This window comes from Phyllobates terribilis, unplaced genomic scaffold, assembly GCF_046119375.1.
Source record: "Phyllobates terribilis strain yellow unplaced genomic scaffold, ASM4611937v1 Scaffold_4__5_contigs__length_816908805, whole genome shotgun sequence".
NCBI classification, from domain to species: Eukaryota; Metazoa; Chordata; class Amphibia; order Anura; family Dendrobatidae; genus Phyllobates; species Phyllobates terribilis.
In genome coordinates this window covers 791,483,146-791,507,893 of record NW_027362764.1, presented here as the reverse complement: position 1 = coordinate 791,507,893, position 24,748 = coordinate 791,483,146, and positions in this window count along the sequence as shown.

Here is a 24,748-nt window from a genome sequence, read left to right as displayed (position 1 = left end):
TTCCATGAGACATTTTGTTATCACCTTTGCTTTATGGCAAGGTGCTCCATCATGCTGGAAAAGGCATTTTTGGGCGCCAAACTGCTCTTGGACGGTTGGGAGAAGTTGCTCTTGGAGGACATTCTGGTACCATTCTTTATTCATGGCTGTGTTTTTAGGCAAGACTGTGAGTGAGCCGATTCCCTTGGCTGAGAAGCAACCCCACACATGAATGGTTTCAGGATGCTTTACAGTTGGCATGAGACAAGACTGGTGGTAGCGCTCACCTCTTCTTCTCCGAATAAGCTGTTTTCCAGATGTCCCAAACAATCGAAAGGGGATTCATCAGAGAAAATGACTTTGCCCCAGTCCTCAGCAGTCCACTCCCTGTACCTTTTGCAGAATATCAGTCGGTCCCTGATGTTTTTTCTGGAGAGAAGTGGCTTCTTTGCTGCCCTCCTTGAAACCAGCCCTTGCTCAAAGAGTCTCCGCCTCACAGTGCGTGCAGAAGCACTCACACCAGCCTGCTGCCATTCCTGAGCAAGCTCGGCACTGCTGGTAGTCCGATCCCGCAGCTGAAACAGTTTTAAGATACGGTCCTGGCGCTTGCTGGTCTTTCTTGGGCGCCCTGGAGCCTTTTTGACAACAATGGAAGCTCTCTCCTTGAAGTTCTTGATGATGCGATAGATTGTTGACTGAGGTGCAATCTTTGTAGCTGCGATACTCTTCCCTGTTAGGCCATTTTTGTGCAGTGCAATGATGGCTGCACGTGTTTCTTTAGAGATAACCATGGTTAACTTAAGAGAAACAATGATACCAAGAACCAGCCTCCTTTTAAAGTGTCCAGTGATGTCATTCTTACTTAATCATGACTGATTGATCGCCAGCCCTGTCCTCATCAACACTCACACCTGTGTTAATGGATCAATCACTAAAACTATGTTAGCTGCTCCTTTTAAGGCAGGACTGCAATGATGTTGAAATGTGTTTTGGGGGTTAAAGTTCATTTTCTGGGCAAATATTGACTTTGCAAGTACAGTAATTGCTGTTAAGCTGATCACTCTTTGACATTCAGGAGTATATGCAAATTGCCATTACAAAAAATGAAGCAGTAAACTTTGGAAAAATTACTATTTGTCTCATTCTCAATACTTTTGGCCATGACTGTACATCTGATATTGGATATTTCATGCTGTAATTACCCTGTTTTGTATTATTTACTATTGCTATAGTCAGGGCCGGCTCCAGGTTTTTCTGGGCCTCGGGCGAAAGAGTCTCAGTGGGCCCTTTTAACACATACACGATTCATGATGCACAGATACGGCGGAGAAATAAATATATATATATATATATATATATATTTATTTATTTATTACACATGGCCCAGCCTGCCCCCTCATCCTTCACATACGCAGACATATGCGCGCGCACACACGGTACGCAGACATATGCGTGCGCACACACGGTACGCAGACATATGCGCGCGCGCACACGGTACGCAGACATATGCGCGCGCGCACACGGTACGCAGACATATGCGCGCGCGCACACGGTACGCAAACATATGCGCGCACGCACACGGTACGCAGACATATGCGTGCGCACACACGGTACGCAGACATATGCGTGCGCACACACGGTACGCAGACATATGCGTGCGCACACACGGTACGCAGACATATGCGCGCGCACACACGGTACGCAGACATATGCGCGCGCACACACGGTACGCAGACATATGCGCGCGCACACACGGTACGCAGACATATGTACACATACAGACATACACATAGATAAAACAGATAAATATATATACACAGTCATATACACTGACATTCACATACATGCACTCACACAGACCCATTACTAATATTTTTAATATGGGGATTGGGGAAGCCTCACTCACCTGTCCCCGGTCCAGTGTCCTGTCCAGCAGCTCCTCGGGTATGGGGCAGTGCAGGGCCCCCGGCGTGTCACAGACTTCATGGCCCTGGAACATCAGAGGGGCCCACTTGCGGTCGGGTCCGGGCCCCTCCCCCTCCATCTGTGCAGGACCTCCGCTCCGATGGTGTTTGATTGTCAGCACTCCCCCAGACATGGCCGCGCGCTGTGCGGCTGTGTCTGCTAGTAATGACGCGGCAGGAGCGACACACAAGCACAATTAAAGGTGCAGTGCCGTCGACCCTGCCGTGTCATTACTAGCAGACACAGCCGGACAGCGCGCGGCCATTTCTGGGGGAAGTGCCGGCAATCAAGCAGCGCCTGCGTCCCTGAACAGGTGCCGAGGAAGCGGCCAGGGCCCCGACAGTGAGTGGGCGGGTGGGTGTGTGGGCCCGGCCCCGACAGTGAGTGGGCGGGTGGGTGTGTGGGCCCGGCCCCGACAGTGTGTGGGCCCGGCCCCGACAGTGAGTGGGCGGGTGGGTGTGTGGGCCCGGCCCCGACAGTGAGTGGGCGGGTGGGTGTGTGGGCCCGGCCCCGACAGTGAGTGGGCGCGGCCCCGACAGTGTGTGGGCCCGGCCCTGACAGTGAGTGGGCGGGTGGGTGTGTGGGCCCGGGCCCCGACAGTGAGTGGGCGGCTGGGCCCCTCTGATTTTCCAGGGCCCCGGCACTTGCCCGGGTACGCCGGGTGCTGACGCCGGCCCTGGCTATAGTTACCGCAGTTTCCCGCCACATTAGGGAAATAGTTTCACTGGTTACTTCCGCCTTGTGTTACATCCGGTCACCTGCTTACACTCTCACAATGGGTCTGACTGTCAGCACCTTAGGTTGTTCTCTCCTCCAGAGTGGCTTCACCACCCATAGCAGCGTTTCATCACATTTTCCTCTGCCTCCTGCTGAGCTGGAACTTTCCATACTTCGTGCCACCCTCGGGCGCGCACCTCCCATGACCGGCCTGACTTCTCTTTCAGCACTGCGCTGTCTCTTACTGTTACTTCAGAGCCCCAGAAATTAATGCTTCCAGCTCCAGGTGTAGTCCAGGTCCTGGTCTAGTGCTCATACACCTGGTATTCTGGTATTACTGTTGGGGACATGCACTTTTGTTTACAGCAGAATTTCTATGTGTGATGACTTTGCATTTTTACACTCTGGTGTTTTCCTAGTTATTATCCAGGCTGGGAAATCCCCTACTTCTGCACACAGCCCCCCAGAAAGTTCTAGATAGTAGGTGAGGCTTAGGTAATAAATATTCCACAGGCTCGGGATGGGTCAGAGTAATCTCAGTGTAGCGTCGGCGTCCCTGCCTCCTGCTAGGCAGGGACGCTGTTCCCCTCACCTCTCCGCTCTGAGCCCGGCGTCTTCCTCCCGCTCTGCTGGCAGCGCGCGCTGCTTCCCGGCCACGGTGCTTAGGGCGCGCACGCGCTCGCTCCCCCTCTCTTAAAGGGGCCGCGCGCACCGTCCTAAGGAGTCCCCGGCCAATGGCCGGAGGACTTCACTATATATAAGGCACCTCCTCCAAAATGGAGGTGCCCGAGCAATGTTGTTGCAAAGCCTTCACTCTGCTTCAGCCCTCAGGTCCCGTTACCAGTTACCTGCCAGTCACCTGTCAGATTCCTGCTTGATTCCTGCCTGATATCCGTTTACCTGCTTGCAAGCCTGCGGTCCGACGGTCTGCCTTCCGACACCTGTCAGTCTGTCTATGGACCAGCCTGCCCGCTCACCTGGGAGCGCTCACCTGCTACCTGCCTGCTAGCCTACCTGGAGGCTCCGCCGTCACTTGCCGTGACCACCTGCCTGTCCAGAGACTCTTGCCTGCTCACCTGGGAGCGCTCACCTGCTACCTGCCTGCTAGCCTACCTGGAGGCTCCGCCGTCACTTGCCGTGACCACCTGCCTGTCCAGAGACTCTTGCCTGCTCACCTGGGAGCGCTCACCTGCTACCTGCCTGCTAGCCTACCTGGAGGCTCTGCCGTCACTTGCCGTGACCACCTGCCTGTCCAGAGACTCTTGCCTGCTCACCTGGGAGCATTCACCTGCTACCTGCCTGCTAGCCTACCTGGAGGCTCCACCGTCACTTGCCGTGACCACCTGCCTGTCCAGAGACTCTTGCCTGCTCACCTGGGAGCACTCACCTGCTACCTGCCTGCTAGCCTACCTGGAGGCTCTGCCGTCTCTTGCCGTGACCACCTGCCTGTCCAAAGACTCTCGCCCGCTCACCTGGGAGCGCTCACCAGCCACCTGCCTGCTGTCCTTCTACCCAGAGACTGTCCCTGTCACTTGCCGTGAGTACCCGTCCTTCTACCCAGAGACTGTCCCTGTCACTTGCCGTGACTACCTGCCCTTCTACCCAGAGACTGTCCCTGTCACTTGCCGCGACTACCTGCCCCTCTACCCAGAGACTGTCCCTGTCACTTGCCGTGACTACCTGCCTGTCTTCCCTGGGAGCCACCCGCTTCCTTACAAGGACCGCCCCCTTGTATAGTTGCTCAGAGGTTCCGCCTCCCAGACCCGTTACACTCAGCAGTTAGAGTGACCGGTCCATGGTGTGTGCTCGTTGATGTGACCAAGCAGATGTTCACCATTCCAGCAGCCGTCTGTGAAGCTCCAGCCAGGAACGCAGCAACTGAGAATATGTCAGCCAAGAGGATGAGGGGCGATAAGCCCAGAGCCTCCCAACTGATACCTGACAACAAGCCCCCAGAGGAGCAGGAAACAGTGCCAGGAGGAGTGCAAGAGGAGCAGGCCATACCACTTCCAACCCGAGACCCAGGAGAGGCTCTCCGCCAACTGCGAAATTGGGCAAAGGTGGCCACCCATCAAATAAAGGTATTGGAGCAGATGGCCATCATATGGCTAAATGGGCCAAATCTATGGAACAGATTCAGACCCACGGCACCGTGGTCAAATTTTGCATCCGGTGCGCTTATGAGTTCATCCGAGAGGATCTCACTAACCAGAAGGTCTTCGTTCATTACACATCAGTGAATTGGGACAACCTGCCCAGACACTATCGTAACTTGCACCGCGGAGATGTAGTAGAATTTAACAAAATGCTGGGACCCAAAGGCCTATGGGCGGACAAGGTGATCCGTCTGATTGTGGTGCCAAGCAAGGATACCTCGGAGAAGGAATCTGATGCCACTCAGTTCTTAGGCCAATACCAGACATGGGAAGGACTCCGGTATGGCTCTTTGTCCAGACCAAGGGCCCGTATCGGATCACCGCAGTCTCTTACTGCAGTCTCTTACCCTGATCCTCGGCTGTACACCCAGCTCTGAAACCATTTCATCAGCTGTCACCACTGAGACATCTGCTGCTGAAGCTTTACAACCTGTAGATGAACACCCCAGGGAATGGAGTGTTCCTGCTGGAGGGGACTGCTTGTTGAGTTAACCCTTCAAGGTTGAGTAAGCTCAAGGATCCATTGTTGCACTTAATAGAAATATTTGTTTTTTGATTTTAATGTTTAATATATATTCTGTTCTTTGTAGCTCTTTGATTTACTTTATGTTTACACCCTGGAAGTTCTTTAATAGGGTGAAGATGGTCTCTAGCCACCCATTGCTCTAATACACTATGTGTTTCTGTATGCCATTGTATTTTATTTTACAGCAGTGCCAAATTAAGATGACGACCTGTGAGATTTGTGTTTCCAGTCCTCCCATGGAGCTATGTTCAGTATATTTGTTCATGTTTTATATGTTAATTGCATTTTGTGTGTGCTGTGTGCCTGCGAGTTGTGCTGAGCCATGCTAATGAGCAGGAGTTTAGTAGTTAATGTCAACTGAGAAACAGACAGGGGAGACTGAGTAACAGACAGGGGTTATTTAGGGGCTGGCTTTTCTGCATTAAGTGTCAGTTGCAGAGGACCGGTGTTGGTTGTAGAGGGCGGGTGTGTGAGCAAACATCCATGTTACCGAGTAGTGTATAGAAGATGAACAGTGGAAATATCTTGTGCCGTATGTGTGACGCCCTGCGGCTGCAGGCTGTCACAGAACTCCTGGGTGTTGCACAGATGGATTCTCCCCAGTGGGAAATTCTCCCCAATGGCCTCAATACATGCAGACACCTCCACCCAAGTCCACTAGATGGAGCCCTGTCAGGTATATATATACTGGGGGGTGGAGTTCAGGAAGTCAGTCAGTGGGAAGCAGTGAGTGTGACACGATGCTGCAGCACCAGACAAGCTGAAGTCTGTGTGGCTGAAAGCCAGGCTAGGCCCAAGCTGCGGGCTAGTCAGGCCAGTGAGAGCCTAGAGTGGGCTAGAAGGCAAGAAGGAAGAGAAGAGCCATGAGGGACAGAGGAACCACAGAGGGTTCGTCACCTGATGAAAGCCTGGTACCGGGCCCAAGTCTATTGGGATCTCTATGCCCAGTATGGAATCCAGCATACTGAGGAGGATTTCATATCCCTCAGTCCACCCGTGAATACCGCACACTCAGATACCTAGGTACCACGAAAACCCCAGCATCCAGGGATCGTGGTAACCAGTGGGAAAGCCCTCGCCGCCAAGCAAGACAGGTGAGAGAAACATCAAGGGAGCTAGACCCTGTTCCAGGCAGGTCAAAAGCTCCAGGGAGAGAAACAGGAAGATACAGAAAGGAGGCCTTACACCCGCTCACTGGGGAGCAAGACCAGAAGTGCACAACACCACTTACAAGTACCCCGGACCATACCTGACTACCATCTGCAGTAAAGGTACTGAAACTAGCCCCGGTGTGTGTCTGCTCTTCCTCTGACCCTGCTGGGTTCCCTCTCTCCTGCATCCCTTCACACCATTCCTGCTCCGGGGGCCCTCTCCACCTGTGGGGAGCAGAAATACCTCAGCTGCCATCCCAACACCCCCGTAAGTCTGAAACAGCGCTGGTAATCATTACCAGGTACCACAGGTGGCGTCACAAACTATTTAATTTATTTTTATTTTCTATCCAAGTTCCAATCCGGGCCCGGGAGCCGACCACCGTGACATCCCCAAAACCAGGTAAAGGCCCGGGTACCGAGTCGTCCCCATCCCCTGGGCGCATTTACTCTTCTGGTGTCGCGAACAGGATTGCGTGCCTGTTGTCACCGGGTACTGTGCGCCTTAAAGAACTGTGTCGCATACCGTGGTGAAGTTTTCCCGCCAATTGCCGCTGTTTCCCGCCGTTGTCCGCCATTTTTGAGTCGCCGCACGGGGAGAAGAGGGGCGTAACCGTGGGAATCGGAGAGGCGTGACTGCTAGAACCACGCGAAGCTCAAACCCTGCCTCACACACTGACGCAGCGTTAGGTCCTGGAAGGAGACCGCTGTGCCAGGAAGCGCACGCTCTGACGTCAGACGCAAGGGGACGCCAGGTCCTGCACCGGGAACTGCTAGTCGAGCAGTTCTCCTCTTCCCGTTCGGGGAACCGCAGCCGGCTCTACAAGCAGGAAGGTAGGCTGCAGTTAACTAGGGGGGCACAGCGATGGCGGATAATCAGGAGAACACCACGGCCCTCGACAACGCCCCCGCAGGAGTATCTTTGTTCGGTGCTGCTCGGGCAGGAGCAGTCGCCGCACCAGCAAGAGCTATGGCACGGATCATGCCCATGGCTCTACCGTATGCCCTAGATGTTCAGAGGGTGATGGAACTTCTGCAGGAGGACATCCTAACTGAACGGGAGGATGACCATTACGGGTCACCTACCTCCCATCCCCAGACGCAGCCCAGGAGGGGGTGCCCTTGAGCTACTAGTTCCCCGGTAGCTCTCATGTTAAGTATAAGTTAACCTGAACTTGGAGTCCGTGAACTATGAGCGGTCCCACCATTGTACATAGTTTGCACCTCCTGAGGTGCCCCCTGGTGGTTTTCACAAGACCACCACCACTAAAACCTGCTTGGCGTGGCCGAACCAGTCGTCCTACACCAGTCCTGCAGCCCGCCCAGGACCTTCATTTTGGTTGTTTGGAGCAGGTCCCCCACAAGCCAGCTTACCCGGATGAGAGGGACACACCCAAGGAGGGATCTCATCAAAACTGGTCGTTGCCGAAAGTAAAGTTGTGTTGTAACTTGTAACCTGTTATTGCAACATTCAAGCTATGTGCCTCCCATAAAGGGAAGAAAAGTTGATGTAATGTTTCAAAATATGTTATCATTGTAACCTGTTATACAAAAATTTGTTTCAGTTCGGGAGTACTGACTTTTACTAGGGGGGAATGTGACGCCCTGCTTCTGCAGGCTGTCACAGAACTCCTGGGTGTTGCACAGACAGATTCTCCCCAGTGGCCTCAATACTTGCAGACACCTCCACCCAAGTCCCCTAGATGGAGTCCTGTCAGGTATATATATTCTGGGGGGTGGAGTTCAGGAAGTCCGTCAGTGGGAAGCCGTGAGTGTGACACGATGCTGCAGCACCAGACAACCTGAAGTCTGTGTGGCTGAAAGCCAAGCTAGGCCCAAGCTGCGGGCTAGTCTGGCCAGTAAGAGACTAGAGAGGGCTAGAAGGCAAGGAGAAGAGAAGAGCCATGAGGGACAGAGGAACCACAGAGGGTTCGTCCCCTGATGCTAGCCGGGCACCGGGCCCGAGCCTATTGGGATCTCTATGCCCAGTAGGGAATCCGGCATACTGCGGAGGATTTCATATCCCTCAGTCCTCCCGGGAATACCGCACATTCAGAGGACTAGGTACCACGAAGGTCGCAGCGTCCAGGGATCGTGGTAACCAGTGGGAAAGCCCTCGCCACCAAGCAAGACGGGTGAGAGAAACATCAAGGGAGCTAGACCCTGTTCCAGGCAGGTCAGAAGCTCCAGGGAGAGAGACAGAAAGATACAGAAAGGAGGCCTTACACCCGCTCACTGGGGAGCAAGACCAGAAGTCTACACCACCTACAAGTACCCTGGACCGTACCTGACTACCATCTGCAGTAAAGGTACTGAAACTAGCCCCGGTGTGTGTGTCTGTTCTTCCTCTGACCCGGCTGGGTCCCCTCTCTCCTGCATCCCTTCACACCATCCCTTCCCCGGGGGCCCGCTCCACCTGTGGGGAGCAGAAATACCTCAGCTGCCATCCCAACACCCCCGGAGGTCTGAAGCAGCGCTGGTAATCATTACCAGGTACCACAGGTGGCGTCACAAACTATTTAATTTATTTTTATTTTCTATCCAAGTTCCAATCCCCTTTTTCAAGAGTGACCCCAGGGTACGGGCCCGGGAGCCGACCACCGTGACATCCCCAAAACCAGGTAAAGGCCCGGGTACGGAGTCGTTCCCATCCCCTGGGCGCGTCATATGCAGCACCAGGTGACAGAGGGGACATTTCCTCTGTGACTATCCTGGGCATTGGAAGTCAGCCACCCATAAAGGAGATAGGAAAGAGACCACCCTGATAGAGAGTGTTCCCCTGAGAGACAGATATGAACCATCTTTGAGTGGGCAAAGGTTGTATAGTTCTTCTATGAGAATTGAAGTTTGAAACGTTTAAAGCATCGTGCCTCCTTAATGGATGACTGCAAATAAAGCCACGTTGAACGGTTGCATGGTTTGGCTTCTTGTCGGGGAGCATGTGTAAGCTCGGAGCACACTTCAGAGGGAGGGCACAGTGACATCCCTCCAGCTCCATCTTACGCTTCTCCTTAGTAGTTACCTCACATAGGAAATCCTCTACTTCTGCACACACCGTACCAGAAAGTTCTAGACAAGAGTGCGGCTTATTTAATGGGGTTTTTCACTAATTAGACAAACCCTTCTCAATCCCTATGTTTCCCCCCAGTAAAATAATAACACTTATACTCACCTCTGGTGCCGGCGCTGGCTCTCCTGGGGATCGCATTATGTCATGCGATTTCTGCGGCCAGTCAGCGGCCTTCAGACGTATCACATACATCGAGAGGAAATGAGAGTTGCTGCCAGAGCAAAGCCAGCGCTGATTGGCAGCAGGGATCACGGGACATAACAATGCGATCCCCAGGAGAACCAGCGCTGATTGGCAGCAGGGATCACGGGACATAACAATGCGATCCCCAGGAGAACCAGTGCTGACACCGCTGGAGCTGAGTGTAAGTGTTATTATTTATAAAGGTGAAACATAGGGATTAAGAAAATGTTGTCTGAGTAGACGTCACAGATATAGAACACATGCCCAAGATAGATCAGAGTTTTTTGAGTGATGAGTAATCCAGCCAAACCTTCCCATTTTGTTTGTATTTGGTCCATATTTTAGACACAGCTGACTGTGAACTTTTAAGAGTTTGATAATCCTTTCCTTTGTTTCAATTGACATCTCTCATGTTGGAGCCATGATTCATGTCAGTCCACTTGGTGCAACAGCTCTCCAAGGTGTGATCACTCCTTTTTAGATGCAGACTAATGAGCAGATCTAATTTGATGCAGGTGTTAGTTTTGGAAATGAAAATTTACAGGGTGATTCCATAATTTTTTCCTCAAAATTGAGTGATTCCATAATTTTTTCCCTCTGCTTGGTCTGAAAAAAATTACCCTTACTGAGTACCACATTTTTAATCTTGATTTCTTTTAGTGTTTCTTAAAGCCCTAAAATTGCCATTTGAAATTACTTTAGTTTTGTGCCCTGTCTGTGATCGGATTTTTTTTCAACAACATTAAACAACTGAATGAACATCCTCCGAGCCCAGTGATTCCATAATTTTTGCCAGGGGTTGTAGACGTCACAGATATAGAACACATGCCCTATATAGTTCAGAGTTTTTTGAGTGGTGAGTAATCCAGCCACACTGTACGCTGGGTTTTTGAACAGCAAGTCTGAAGCGATGTAGCTCTATTTTCTGTGCTCTCTCGGGAATTCCAGGGTGTCACTGTAAGACCCCCTGGGGCACTACCATACCAATGGAGAAGGGGGGGAGATGGCTAGGGTGCTACCCAGCTACAGTAATGTATGAAGAGCTGGATGCTGAGGCCCACTGGGGAGGAAATGTGGTGTAGAGTGGAGGAACTAAAGAGGGAGAGAGACAACCTAGTGTCCACCATTTGAGGAGAGCCACACCACCATCCGGTGTATCCGCTGTTGTGTGCAACGTTTAAGCCTTTGTTGACCCTGAAGATGTAGCCATCAAGCTTTATTCATTGTAACAGTAAACATTTTGACTAGATATGAGACAAATTTTACAAAACAAATTCTATTTTCCAGAATTAAATTTTTTTTGCCATTGACTGCTCTGAATTCATCATAATGATAGCCAGTTGCCCTCCCTGCGCTTAAATTGTAGGAACCACGAAAAAGGTTTAAAAGTGAAAATAATACTCACCTCGCCACTCACCTGTCCCACTGCCGACACAACCCAATGTCCAGTCCAGCATCGTCTGGCGAGTTCTTTCCGACATCTCTCAGGCATGACATTTTCTTTGGCTTTCTTCATTCTGCTCCAGATCTTCTGGTTCCAATTAGTCATCTGCCATCATGGCATATGTTATGACATGGTGATGTGAATTGCCCAAGGCATTGTAAAGACACACGTCATGATGTCACAACATGCACTAAGATATCAAAAGCCCTGCTGCAGAGTTGTAAGGTGCCCCAGCGAGATAGTAGAGGGCGAGCTGGGGCCGCTGCTCGCTCTGGCACCCTACAGACAAGGTGTGTCCTCCCTCTGATGTGCTGCAGTGTATGTGGGACTCTCCACTTAGTTCGGACCATCCGGTCACAGCTGTCTCCAGGCATTTCTCTTCAGGGACCAGGGCAGCAATAAATTCAGAGGAAATGAGGTTCTTAACCATAACTGGAACTTTACTGGGGGAAGAGGAATATGTACAATATTAACAGGCAGATATAATGGATAAAGCCCAACGGGTTGTTATCTCTCTCACAGGTACTGGAAACAACTTCAGCCCCGGTTCCCTCTTTAAGTGAAGCATCTTTGTGGCTCTATTCTCTCGCCCTAGAGAATCTTCCTCACCAGCGACAGTATATCCGGATCCTATATCTCCCCACATCGTAGCCTTGAGTGCTAGCTTCTTCTGCAGCCTGCAGACAGAATGTGCCCCCGGGTCCTCAGTACCTCTGTTGAGTTTCTATGGCCAGCTAAGGGGACTCTTGCGTAGTGAATCTTCACTCTGGTGATCCTACTGTCTAGGGTACGGGGCTCCTGTCTGCCCTAGCAGCCACTATACTTAAGCTGCCCCTACGGCTCTCTGTCCAAACTCTCACTAACTCATTACTTCCTGCTTCTGGACACTAAGCAGAGATTTTCCTAATGTGCCCACCCTCTGTGGGCTGGCATCACACACCATTAACCCCTTCACTGTCTGCAATACTGCTGGCAACTTTATACACACTCTATGGTTTATCATGGCACTAAGTTCCCCCTCTACTCTACTGGCTGGATTATCACAACTAACCCCTTAACTAGACCTAACTGCAGCTCAGAGAAATCGAACTACCGGGAACATTCTCTTTTAACTCTTTCAGTGCCATAGGGAAGCTACGTCCTTCCCCACTACTACAGAGTGAAGAAGGGAATCTTGTGTTGGGGCACAAAGGCACCAGATGTCGTGAAAAACCAGAAAGGTGACTGGGCGAGAGGAGTATTATTTTTTTTCCCATGCTATGTTCATAACTTTGATGCTATTTGAATTTCCAAGCTAAATTCAAGTAAACTGTTAAATTCGAATTTCAGTGGTTCTTCTGCTCTTCTGGGGTACATAATATAACATCAGCTGGGGAACGGCACATTAATGACCAGAGAATACAATCCATGATTGAGGGTATAGGACCCTCCAAACAGCTCAAACACCCTTACTCCAGCAGAAGGGGTGCAACAGGTGAAACAAAAATTGAAATGAACAAAAATCACAGCCTGTCCGGCTCCACATCAGGTCTATGCACGGCCATCAAGCACACAGCAAGAGCAGTGTCTCTTATGGTCAGTCATAGTCTTACCTCCTGGACAACAGGAGTAATGGAAACTCGCTATATCTAGAACATGGGTCTCAACTGGCCCAAATTGCAGCAGCTTCCATTGAGGGGTCTGGAACTCTCCTCCAACTCTGGTGCAGTGGCGCAACTGGATAGCTCTCTCCTTCTGCTGGTTCACTTGGGAGACTGTTCCACTTTCCTTGCAGCCTTTTAAGGCCCCAGCCACAACGTCAGCATTAGTGTTGAGCGAGCACTAAAATGCTCGGGTGCTCGAAGCTCGGGCCGAGCTCACCGTGATACTCGGGTGCTCGACCCGAGCAACGAGCCCAATGTTAGTCTATCTATGGAAAACCCGAGCATTTTTGCGACGGCACCCCCTGCAGTCTCTAGAAAGCCTAAAAGATGCCCAAAATGATAGTGACAGTGCTCAAATGACATGAGGACAGCATGGGGATCGCCCCAAGAAGCATTTCTGACCCCCAGGTCACTGCTGTCAACAACGTGGTCAGAGGTATTAAGCCACTTTTACAGGCTCACAATAAAACGTTCAAAAACGAAACTGAAACTGCTTTCCTGTGAAATATGTTAAGGAACATCCTTTTCAGGGTAAAGACTTGTGTATAAGGTAAAATAAATAACCAAAAACAAAAATACTCCTCCACACCTTGGGCTATGTTCACAAGTAGCATTTTTTATGTGTTTTTGCACTTTTGTATTGCTTTCAACCGTGACAAATGCATTCACTGGGAAATGTCATTTTAACATTTTACAATCTTATCTGGCCATGTGCTGTGTGACACATGCATACAGTGCTGAAAAGACATGGGAACTGCATGGGGAAGACCCCTGGAAGCATCTCTGACACCCAGGTCACTGCCTAAAAGTGTGCCCATCAGAAGTGATCCTTGCTGCATCAGAAGATTCAGATTTGCAACTATCCCTGTGCAAGTCCTTGTCCCAGGGCAGTGTTCAATTGTACCACCCCCATTCCTTGCAATGCAAGCACAAGTATGCAGCCTGCCACCCACCCACCCCCAGGCTGCAATACCATTCTGCTTGCTTGCTTGCACTTGAAATTGGGCCTTTTAGGCATGTGGAGACGGAATCTGGCCACCACGTCATGGCTACGTCGGCGGCCTAGTATCCATACTCTGTCCCCAGCCGCCCGGCGGCTGGGTGTCCACGCTTGGTCCCCAGCCGCCATGGGGCGGCCGGGTGTCCATACTCGGTCCACAGCCGCCCCGCGGCTGAGTGCACACACACGGTCCCCAGCCACCTGGGGGCGGCCGGGTGTCCATAAACGGTCCCCAGCCGCCCCTATTTGAATGACAGCCTAACCACAAACACGTGGACAAGTGAATGTGGCCAGGGATGGTCCATCTCACTGACACCTTCACACTGGGCTTTTAATGCCCCTTGGAAGAGTGGTGGAGGTCACAGTAGCTTAACAAAACGGTTTTAATGCCCCTTGGAAGAGACGTGGAGGTCACAGTAGCTTAACAAGACGGATTTAATTCCCCTTGGAAGAGTGGTGGAGGTTGCAGTAGCTTAACAAGATGGTTTTAATGCCCCTTGGAAGAGTGGTGGAGGTCGCAGTAGCTTAACAAGATGGTTTTAATGCCCCTTGGAAGAGACGTGGAGGTCACAGTAGCTTAACAAGATGGTTTTAATGCCCCTTGGAAGAGTGGTGGAGGTCACAGTAGCTTAACAAGACGGTTTTAATGCCCCTTGGAAGAGTGGTGGAGGTCGCAGTAGCTTAACAAGATGGTTTTAATGCCCCTTGGAAGAGACGTGGAGGTCACAGTAGCTTAACAAGACGGTTTTAATGCCCCTTGGAAGAGTGGTGGTGGTCGCAGTAGCTTAACAAGACGGTTTTAATGTCCTTTGGGAGAGTGGTGGAGGTCGCAGTAGCTTAACAAGACGGTTTTAATGCCCCTTGGAAGAGACGTGGAGGTCACAGTAGCTTAATAAGACGGTTTTAATGCCCCTTGGAAGAGTGGTGGAGGTCGCAGTAGCTTAATAAGATGGTTTTAATGCCCCTTGGAAGAGTGGTGGAGGTCGCAGTAGCTTAACAAGACGGTTTTAATGCCCCTTGGAAGAGTGGTGGAAGTCGCAGTAGCTTAACAAGACGGTTTAATGCCCCTTGCAATAGACGTGGAGGTCACAGTAGCTTAACAAGACGGTTTAATGCCCCTTGGAATAGACGTGGAGGTCACAGTAGCTTAACAAGACGGTTTTAATGCCCCTTGGAAGAGACGTGGAGGTCACAGTAGCTTAACAAGACGGTTTTAATGCCCCTTGTAAGAGTGGTGGAGGTCTCAGTAGCTTAACAAGACGGTTTTAATGCCCCTTGGAAGAGTGGTGGAGGTCGCAGTAGCTTAACAAGACGGTTTAATGCCCCTTGCAATAGACGTGGAGGTCACAGTAGCTTAACAAGACGGTTTAATGCCCCTTGGAATAGACGTGGAGGTCACAGTAGCTTAACAAGACGGTTTTAATGCCCCTTGGAAGAGACGTGGAGGTCACAGTAGCTTAACAAGACGGTTTTAATGCCCCTTTGAAGAGTGGTGGAGGTCGCAGTAGCTTAACAAGACGGTTTTAATGCCCCTTGGAAGAGTGGTGGAGGTCACAGTAGCTTAACAAGACGGTTTTAATGCCCCTTGGAAGAGACGTGGAGGTCACAGTAGCCTAACAAGACGGTTTTAATGCCCCTTGTAAGAGTGGTGGAGGTCGTAGTAGCTTAACAAGACGGTTTTAATGCCCCTTGGAAGAGTGGTGGAGGTCGCAGTAGCTTAACAAGATGGTTTTAATGTCCCTTGGAAGAGTGGTGGAGGTCACAGTAGCTTAACAAGACGGTTTTAATGCCCCTTGGAAGAGACGTGGAGGTCACAGTAGCTTAACAAGACGGTTTTAATGCCCCTTGTAAGAGTGGTGGAGGTCTCAGTAGCTTAACAAGACAGTTTTAATGCCCCTTTGAAGAGTGGTGGAGGTCGCAGTAGCTTAACAAGACGGTTTTAATGCCCCTTGGAAGAGTGGTGGAGGTCGCAGTAGCTTAACAAGACGGTTTTAATGCCCCTTGGAAGAGACGTGGAGGTCACAGTAGCTTAACAAGACGGTTTTAATGCCCCTTGGAAGAGTGGTGGAGGTCGCAGTAGCTTAACAAGACGGTTTTACTGCCCCTTGGAAGAGTGGTGGAAGTCGCAGTAGCTTAACAAGACGGTTTAATGCCCCTTGGAATAGACGTGGAGGTCACAGTAGCTTAACAAGACGGTTTAATGCCCCTTGGAATAGACGTGGAGGTCACAGTAGCTTAACAAGACGGTTTTAATGCCCCTTGGAAGAGACGTGGAGGTCACAGTAGCTTAACAAGACGGTTTTAATGCCCCTTGTAAGAGTGGTGGAGGTCTCAGTAGCTTAACAAGACAGTTTTAATGCCCCTTTGAAGAGTGGTGGAGGTCGCAGTAGCTTAACAAGACGGTTTTAATGCCCCTTGGAAGAGTGGTGGAGGTCGCAGTAGCTTAACAAGACGGTTTTAATGCCCCTTGGAAGAGACGTGGAGGTCACAGTAGCTTAACAAGACAGTTTTAATGCCCCTTGGAAGAGTGGTGGAGGTCGCAGTAGCTTAACAAGATGGTTTTAATGCCCCTTGGAAGAGTGGTGGAGGTCGCAGTAGCTTGACAAGATGGTTTTAATGCCCCTTGGAAGAGACGTGGAGGTCACAGTAGCTTAACAAGATGGTTTTAATGCCCCTTGGAAGAGTGGTGGAGGTCGCAGTAGCTTAACAAGATGGTTTTAATGCCCCTTGGAAGAGTGGTGGAGGTCGCAGTAGCTTAACAAGATGGTTTTAATGCCCCTTGGAATAGACGTGGAGGTCACAGTAGCTTAACAAGACGGTTTTAATGCCCCTTGGAAGAGTGGTGGAGGTCTCAGTAGCTTAACAAGATGGTTTTAATGCCCCTTGGAAGAGTGGTGGAGGTCGCAGTAGCTTAACAAGACGGTTTTAATGCCCCTTGGAAGAGTGGTGGAGGTCGCAGTAGCTTAACAAGACGGTTTTAATGCCCCTTACAAGAGCCATGCAGTACAGCACATTAAAAACATTATTTCCATTAATGGGGAGTGGGTCTCCCATAGTCTTTGCCTATGCCTTCTAAGCAAAAGCTGCCAAAAATTAGGACGGAGGAACTTGCAATGCTGGCAACACGGACCACGGTCACCCTGGTGGTATAGTGGTGGTGGAGGCTGAGATACGGAGAAGAGCAAAAAACAGCCGAAATGAGGAAGCATATACCCATGTGTGGGTGTGAAGCGGTGCATGGGAATACACCTCCCGAAAAAACACAGTGGATTTGACTTTATGTTACTCTGCTGTCATTTGGTGGTGATGAGAAGTCTAGCCCAATCAAGCCCTTGTTCATTTTGATAAGGGTCAGCTTGTCAGCATTGTCACTTGACAGGCGAGTGCACTTATCAGTTATAATTCCCCCAGCGGCACTAAAAACACGCTCCGATAACACGCTAGCGGCAGGGCAGGCCAGGACCTCCAAGGCATACAGAGCGAGTTCATTCCAAATGTCCAGCTTGGATACCTAATAATTAAAAGGCACAGAGGAATCACAGAGGACGCTGGTTCGGTTGGCAAAGTACTCACTCACCATCTTTTGAAACTTTCCACTCCTTGTGAGAGTACCCCGCACCTCAGGGCCTGTAAGCTGGGCGGGTCTCAGAAAACTGTCCCAGAACGTTGACAGTGTTCCCCTGCCTCTCTGGATTGGAGTTGCATCTCTCTCGCCTGTACGCCTTGGTTGGTCAACGAACTGTGACCTCTGCCGCTAGCGTGTTCAGATGGGAATTTTTCAGTTCTGCAGCAAGGGCCTTCTGGTACTGCCCCATTTTTGTAGGCCTCTCCACCTCAGGAATAAGAGAGTGAAAGTTCTCCTTGTAGCGGGGGTCTAAAAGTGTCACCAACCAGTAATGACTGTCACCCAACATTTTGACAACGCGAGGGTCACGGTTAAGGCAGCGTAACATAAAGTCAGCCATGCGTGCCAGACTGGTAACGGGCAAGACTTCCGTGTCCTCACCAAGATGACGACTGGCCATGCTCTCCTCCTCCAACTCCTCCTCCTCCCCCCTGTCCTCAGGCCACCCACGCTGAACCGACGGTATGACAGTTGTACAGGTACTACCGTCTACAGCGCATGATACCAGCTCCTGTTCTTCCTCCTCCTCCTCTCCCTCATTGTCCCCCAATGCATGTTGGGATGAGATGAGGCTGGGCTGTGTGTAATCGCCCGCTACGGTTTATTGATCCATCTCATCATACTCTGGCTGCAATGCCTCCTCTTTAATTCTCTGCAGAGAGCATTGCAAAAGACAGACAAGTGGGACGCTGACGCTAATGATGGCGTCATCACCACTCACCATCTTGGTGGACTCCTCAACGTTTGTCAGGATGGTACATATGTCAGACATCCAGGTCCACTCCTGAGGTCTTATGTGTGGAGTCTGACCTGAATATCGACGGCCTTGTTGCAGCTGGTACTCCACAACTGCTCTTTTCTGCTCACAAATCCTTTGCAACATGTGGAGGGTAGAGTTCCAACGTGTGGGGACATCATACACCAGTCAGTGTGCCGGAAGCTGCAAATGCTGCTGCAACACAGCAAGGGTGGCGGAAGCTGTAGCCGACTTCCGAAAATGAGCTGACAGTCGGCGTACTTTGACGAGCAGATCGGGCAACTCGGGGTACGATTTAAGAAACCGCTGAACCACGAGGTTAAGTAAATGAGCCAGGCATGGTACGTGTGTGATCTCGCCTTGCCTCAGAGCCGCCACCAGGTTACGGCCATTGTCACACACGACCATGCCTGGATGTAGGTTCAGTGGTCTCAGCCACAGATCTGCCTGCTCTTTCACAGCTGTCCACAACTCGCAAGCAGTGTGAAGTTTATCACCTAAGCTTATGAGTTTCAGCACAGCCTGTTGCCACTTGGCTGAGGCAGTACTGCAGTGCTTCCAGCTTGTAACTGATGTGGTGATATCTGAGATGGAGGCTGAACATGAGGAGGAGGATGATGCGCAGGAGCTGTACACTGTGGGGACAACTCTGACTGACATAGGGCCCACAATCCTCGGAGTGGGGAGGATGTGTTCCGTCCCAAAGTCCGACTGGGTCCCGGCTTCCACTATATTTACCCAGTGTGCCGTCAGGGAGATGTACCGTCCCTGGCCACAAGCACTTGTCCACGTGTCCGTTGTCAGGTGGACTCTCCCAGTAACTGCGTTGTTGAGGGCACGGCAGATGTTTTAGGACACGTGCTTGTGTAGTGCGGGGATGGCACACCGGGCAAAATAGTGTTGGCTGGGGACCGAGTACCGAGGGACGGCCACTGCCATAAGGTTGCGGAAGGATTCCGTCTCCACCAGCCTAAATGGCAGCATTTCCAACACAAGCAGTCGTGAAATGTGCGAATTTAGGACTGTGGCCTGTGGGGTGTTGGCTGAGAATTTGCGCTTTCGTTTAAAGGTCTGGGATATGGACAATTGAACGCTGCGGTGGGACGTGGACGTTGATGCTGTTTCTTGAGAAACTGCCATAACAAGTGAAGACAGAGGAGGGGGCATCTTTGCATGCAGTATGGACAGGGGATTGCCTTGCACGCACAACAGGGGGTTCTCTTACATGCACAACAGCGGAAGAAGCAGTGGTGACACCTGCTGACACTGGTCGTGGACCCTGGGGTTCGCCCCACAAAGTGGGGTGCTTTGCTGACATGTGCCTGATCATGCTGGTGGTGGTCAGGCTGGTAGTTTTGTCGCACCTGCTGATGCTGGCCTGGCAGGTGGTGCAAATGGCCTTTTTGGGGTTATCAGCAGAGTCTTTAAAAAAATTCCAGACTCTGCAAGACCTACCGGTTGTACTGGCAACGTCCCTCGTGTTGGTGTTACGGGGAACGGTTGTCCGCCTTCTGTCTGCGGCCACCACACTGCTTCTTCCTGCCTGTTGGGGTATTCTGCCTCCCTCCCCCTGTGTGCTGCTGGCCTCACTCTGTTTGTCCTCCTGCCACTTTGGGTCAGTTACTAAATCATCCACCACCTCCTCCTCTTCCACTTGCGCACCACGATCCTCCTCCTCACTTCGAGGCAATTGTGTCTCGTCATCGTCCACCTCTTGTGACAAATTGCCAGCGTCGCCTTCCTGTGGCCGTGGCTGTTCAAATATTTGGCCATCGCTACATGGGATCTCCTCTTCCACCACTTCAAGCGGAGCAGGCGAGGGGCACAAATATGGAAATGGACCAGTGATCAACTCTTCTGAGTGTCCAACTGTGGGATCAGTTGCTGTCTGACGACACTCGGCATGGTGGGAGGAAGGAGCATCAGGGTGAGGAGGAGTATGCAGTCGAGACTCACGGCTACTAACACTTGACCGTGTAGAAGACAGACCGGAGGTGGTGGTGCCCAGGTGACTGGAAGTATTATCTGCTATCCAATTAATAACCTGTTCACACTGATCAGTTCGCAATAGTGGTGCTGTTGTGTGCTTCCCTAGTAATTCGGTCAAGAACTGGGAGCGAGAAGATGTGGCTGTTGGTTGTGGCTCATTTTCACCTTGGCCACGACCCCGTCCTCTGTATGCACCATCACCAGAACGTCCAGTTCCACGTCCCTTGCCACGTGCCTTGCCCATTGTAAATGAAGCAAAATAGCTTACACTCGCACTATCAATGGCAAAAGGGTAATAAAAAGGAAATTTGATCCGTGGAAGAGGAAAACCACAGTTCTAGTTATCTGGCCGAAACCAGACTCTTTTAAACAGATATAATGGTGTCTGAACAGTCAGCGAGACACTGAAAATGATTTTTTTTATGCAAAGAAGACAAAAAAGTGGATAACACTGAGATTTGAACCGTGGAACTGCAAAACCACAGTTATAATTTCCTGGTGTATATCAGACTTGTTAAAATAGATATATTGGTATCTGAACAGTCAGCGACACACTAAAACTGTTTTTTTTTTATGGAAAAAAGGCAAGCAGGTTGATAACACCTAAATTTGAACCGTGGAAGAGGAAAACCACAGTTCTATTTTTCTGGCCTACACCAGAATCTTTTAAACAGATATGTTTGTGTCTGAACACTCACAGACACACTCAATTTTTTTTTTTTTTTTGGGGGGTGGGATTACCAAAAGGTTAATAAGACGGGTATTTGTACAATCTGACTAAGGAAAAAAGAAAAAAAAAAGATTTAGATGAAAAAAAAAAAGGATTTTTCCTGGCCCCTGAGACCTGGGGCTAAGTCTAGAAATTTGACCAGCAGGAGCACACAGGACTGTAATGCAGTGTTTGTTGGTATAACCACTGCGTCTCCTATACAGCCTGCCTGCCTGCCTGATATCTGGGATGGATATTAGTCCTGAGAAGGACTGTTTGTTTGATTTGGCAGGCTTTAGAGACCCTACACTAAATATTTTGCAGTATAAATCTCTCCCTAGCTCAGCAGCACTCTCCATACACCGTCTGATCCGGAGCGACTGTGTCCAAGATGGCGGAGCCCGGTTTTAAATACTCGAGGTGATGCTGTGCGGCCAGCCAATCACTGTAATGCCCAGAAACAACATGGCTGCGGCATTACGGTGACTGGCTGGCAATCCCTGCATGTTCATTAGCTCTGTAAAGAGCGCCAAACGTGCAGGGTGGAGACCCGAGCTCCCGCCCGAGTAACCCGGAAATGCTCGATGCTCGCCGAACATCCCAAGTAGTGAGATGCTCGGGCGAGTACCGAGCAGTGTCAAGCATGCTCGCTCAACACTAGTCAGCATCCATCACCTCTTGCCAATGCTAAACCAGTGAGTGATGGAGACACCACTGGAACTTTCTGTACACCTGCATCAGGCTCCCACAATGAACTCAAGGCCCTAAACCCTTCCTTCAGTTCCTCTGCCATCCTCTTCCCCTTAGCATATCACCGCTCAATGCTTCTGATGAAATTACCACAGCCTCTTTCCGTTAAAAACTTGGTTGTGATACCGTATTTCCGGGCCTGCATCTGGAATTACAGGACTGGATGAAGCTGTGGCCTGGTCCTCTATGAGACTAGACCTTGTGGCTTGCTTACCTTCTGCAGTGGGCACCGTCTCATCTGCTGGGCCTCTGAGCTGGTCACGGACTCTCTGGTCCTTCAAGCAGTGATCACTTGGTATTTTCCTTCAGGCTGAACCAGAACAGCTGGTGACGGTGGTAATTCCAGAACTCCTTGATCACGGTCTCCAGGCTGTCAGGTCAGGCATTAGGCCCCAGGCCGTCACCAGTACTCATCGGCTGTGTATTGGTCTCTATATTGCCTCTCTCCGTACATTTCCAAAACCTCTGTCAAAGTTCCTCGCTGTCTCTGCTGGTCACCGGCTGGCTGACTGAACACTGACTCATATGTCCATATTCACACTGCTGGATAACTTCCTCTGACTCCCAGGTGGCAGGACTTTTCTTCTGGTTACACCAGGCATCTGCAAGCATCTCCTTAACGAGAGTGTGCAGTGAAAGATGAGACTCCCCAGCAGTGTGCACCATTTGTGATTAGAGACTGCCGTCTACTGCTCACACAGAACGAGAAGAAAAAGGAAGTGTTGCAGGGAGAATGGGTCCAAAGAAAGCACTGGATCAGGTGACTTCTGTGATGCAGCTCTCCGATATGAAAGCGCAAAAACGAGAGGAGATTTGTCACCAAGTGAATGAACGGACAGGGTATGGGTCAAGGGAGATGCTGAGGCTGGGGTGTCTGGCCATGATAGACGGGTTGTGGCATGCCTGGAAGAAAAACCAAGGTGGCACCAGACGAGTCCTGGAATCCAGACGATGCTAGTCAAGGCCCAAAAACCTGTTCTACGCCAGGCAAATTTTGGAGCCCAGACTATGCCGGTCAAGGCCTGGAGTTCAAACGACCCTAGTCAAGAGCCGAGGCCCAGCCCTCATCCCATCCGGTATGAGAGATGTCCGCCATTGGTCAAGCATCGAAGATCAGAAAGGAGACTCTGCTCGGGGGTGGATGCCTGCGGTGGTGAACGGGAGGCGCGAGTGAGCCGGGCCATTGCTTCCACCACTGACGTACAGTATAGGGGTTGGTCTGGGCTAGTACAACAGACAAGGATGGGGGCCGGTTGAAGTGAAGTGAAAGCGGCCCAGCTAACCTTGTTAGACTTTGTCAGGAGGAATTAAAGCCTAGCGGGAGGAATGGAGAAACACGCTAGGGCTTTTCTTAGAGGAAGAAATAGTATGATGACTTTTATGGTACCGGGATAATCACCCCTGACAGAAGTTATAAGGATATATAAGAAGAGACCATTATAATTGTGTAAACCTGAGGCTTCATTGTACATCTGATATTGGATATTTCATGCTGTAATTACCCTGTTTTGCATTATTTACCGTTGCTATAGTTACCGCAGTTTCCCGCCACATAAGGGAAATAAATAGTTTCACTGGTTACTTCCGTCTCGTGTTTGTCTGCATATTGAATCCAGTCACCTGCTTACACTCCCACAGTGGGTCCGACTGTCAGCTCCGTAGGTTGTTTTCTCTTCCATAGTGGCTGCAGCACCCATAGCAGCGTTTCATCACATTTTCTTCTGCCTCCCGCTGAGCTGGAACCTTCTATATTTCGTGCCACCCTCGGACACGCACCTCTCGAGCCTGACTTCTCTTTCAGCAATGTGCTTTCTCTTGCTGTTTGTTACTTCAGAGCCCCAGGAACCAATGCTTCCAGGTCCATAGGTGTAGTCCAGCTCCAGGTCTAGTGCTCATACACCTGGTATTCGGGTGTTACTGTTGGGGACATGCACTTTTGTTTACAGCAGAATTTCTATGTGTGATGACTTTGCATTTTTAAACTCTGGTGTTTTCCTAGTTATTATCCAGGCTGAGAAATCCCCTTCTTCTGCACACAGCCCCCCAGAAAGTTCTAGATAGTAGGTGAGGCTTAGGTAATAAATAGTCCACAGGCCCGGGATGGGTCAGAGTAATCTCAGCAGTTACAGTGACCGGTCCATGGTGTGTGCTCGTTGATGTGACCAAGTAGAAGTTCATCATTCCAGCAGCCGTCTGTGAAGCTCCAGCCAGGAACGCAGCAACTGAGAATATGTCTGCCAAGAGGATGAAGGGCGATGAGCCCAGAGCCTCCCAACTGATACCTGACAACAAGCCCCCAGAGGAGCAGGAAACAGTGCCAGGAGGAGTGCAGGCCTTACCACCTCCCACCGAGACCCAAGAAGAGATTCGGACCCGCGGCACCGTGTTCAAATTTTGCATTCGGTGCGCGTATGGGTTAATCCGAGAGGATCTCACTAACGAGAAGGTCTTCGTTCATTATACATCAGTGAATTGGGACAGCCCTGCCCAGACACCATTGTAACTTGCAGCGTGGGGATGTAGTAGAATTTAACAAAATGCTGGGACCCAAAGGCCTATGGGAAGACAAATTGTGGTGCCAAGCAAGGAGATCTGGGAGAAGGAGTCTGATGCCACCCAGCCCTTAGGCCGATACCAAACATGGGAAGGACTCCGTTATGGCTCTTTGTCCACGCCAAGAGCCCGTGTCAGATGACCATTGTCTCTTCCCCTGATCGTAGGCTGTACACCCCTTTCTGGAACCATTTCATTGGCTGACACTACTGAGGCATGGAGTGCTCCTTTTGGAGGAGCCTGCATGTTGAGTTAATCCTTCAAGGCTGAGTAAGCTCCTGGATCGATTGTTGCACTTAATGGAAATGTTTGCTTTTTGATGTTAATATATATTCTGTTCTTTTTAGCTCTGTGGTTTACTTTATGTTTACACCCTGGTACAGTGGGAATGGAAAGTGTTCAGACTCCTTTAAATTTTTCACTCTTTGTTTCATTGCAGCCATTTGGTAAATTCTAAAAATTTCATTTTTTTTCTCATTAAACTACACTCTGCACCCCATCTTAACTCAAAAAAAATATTTTTTTGCAAAT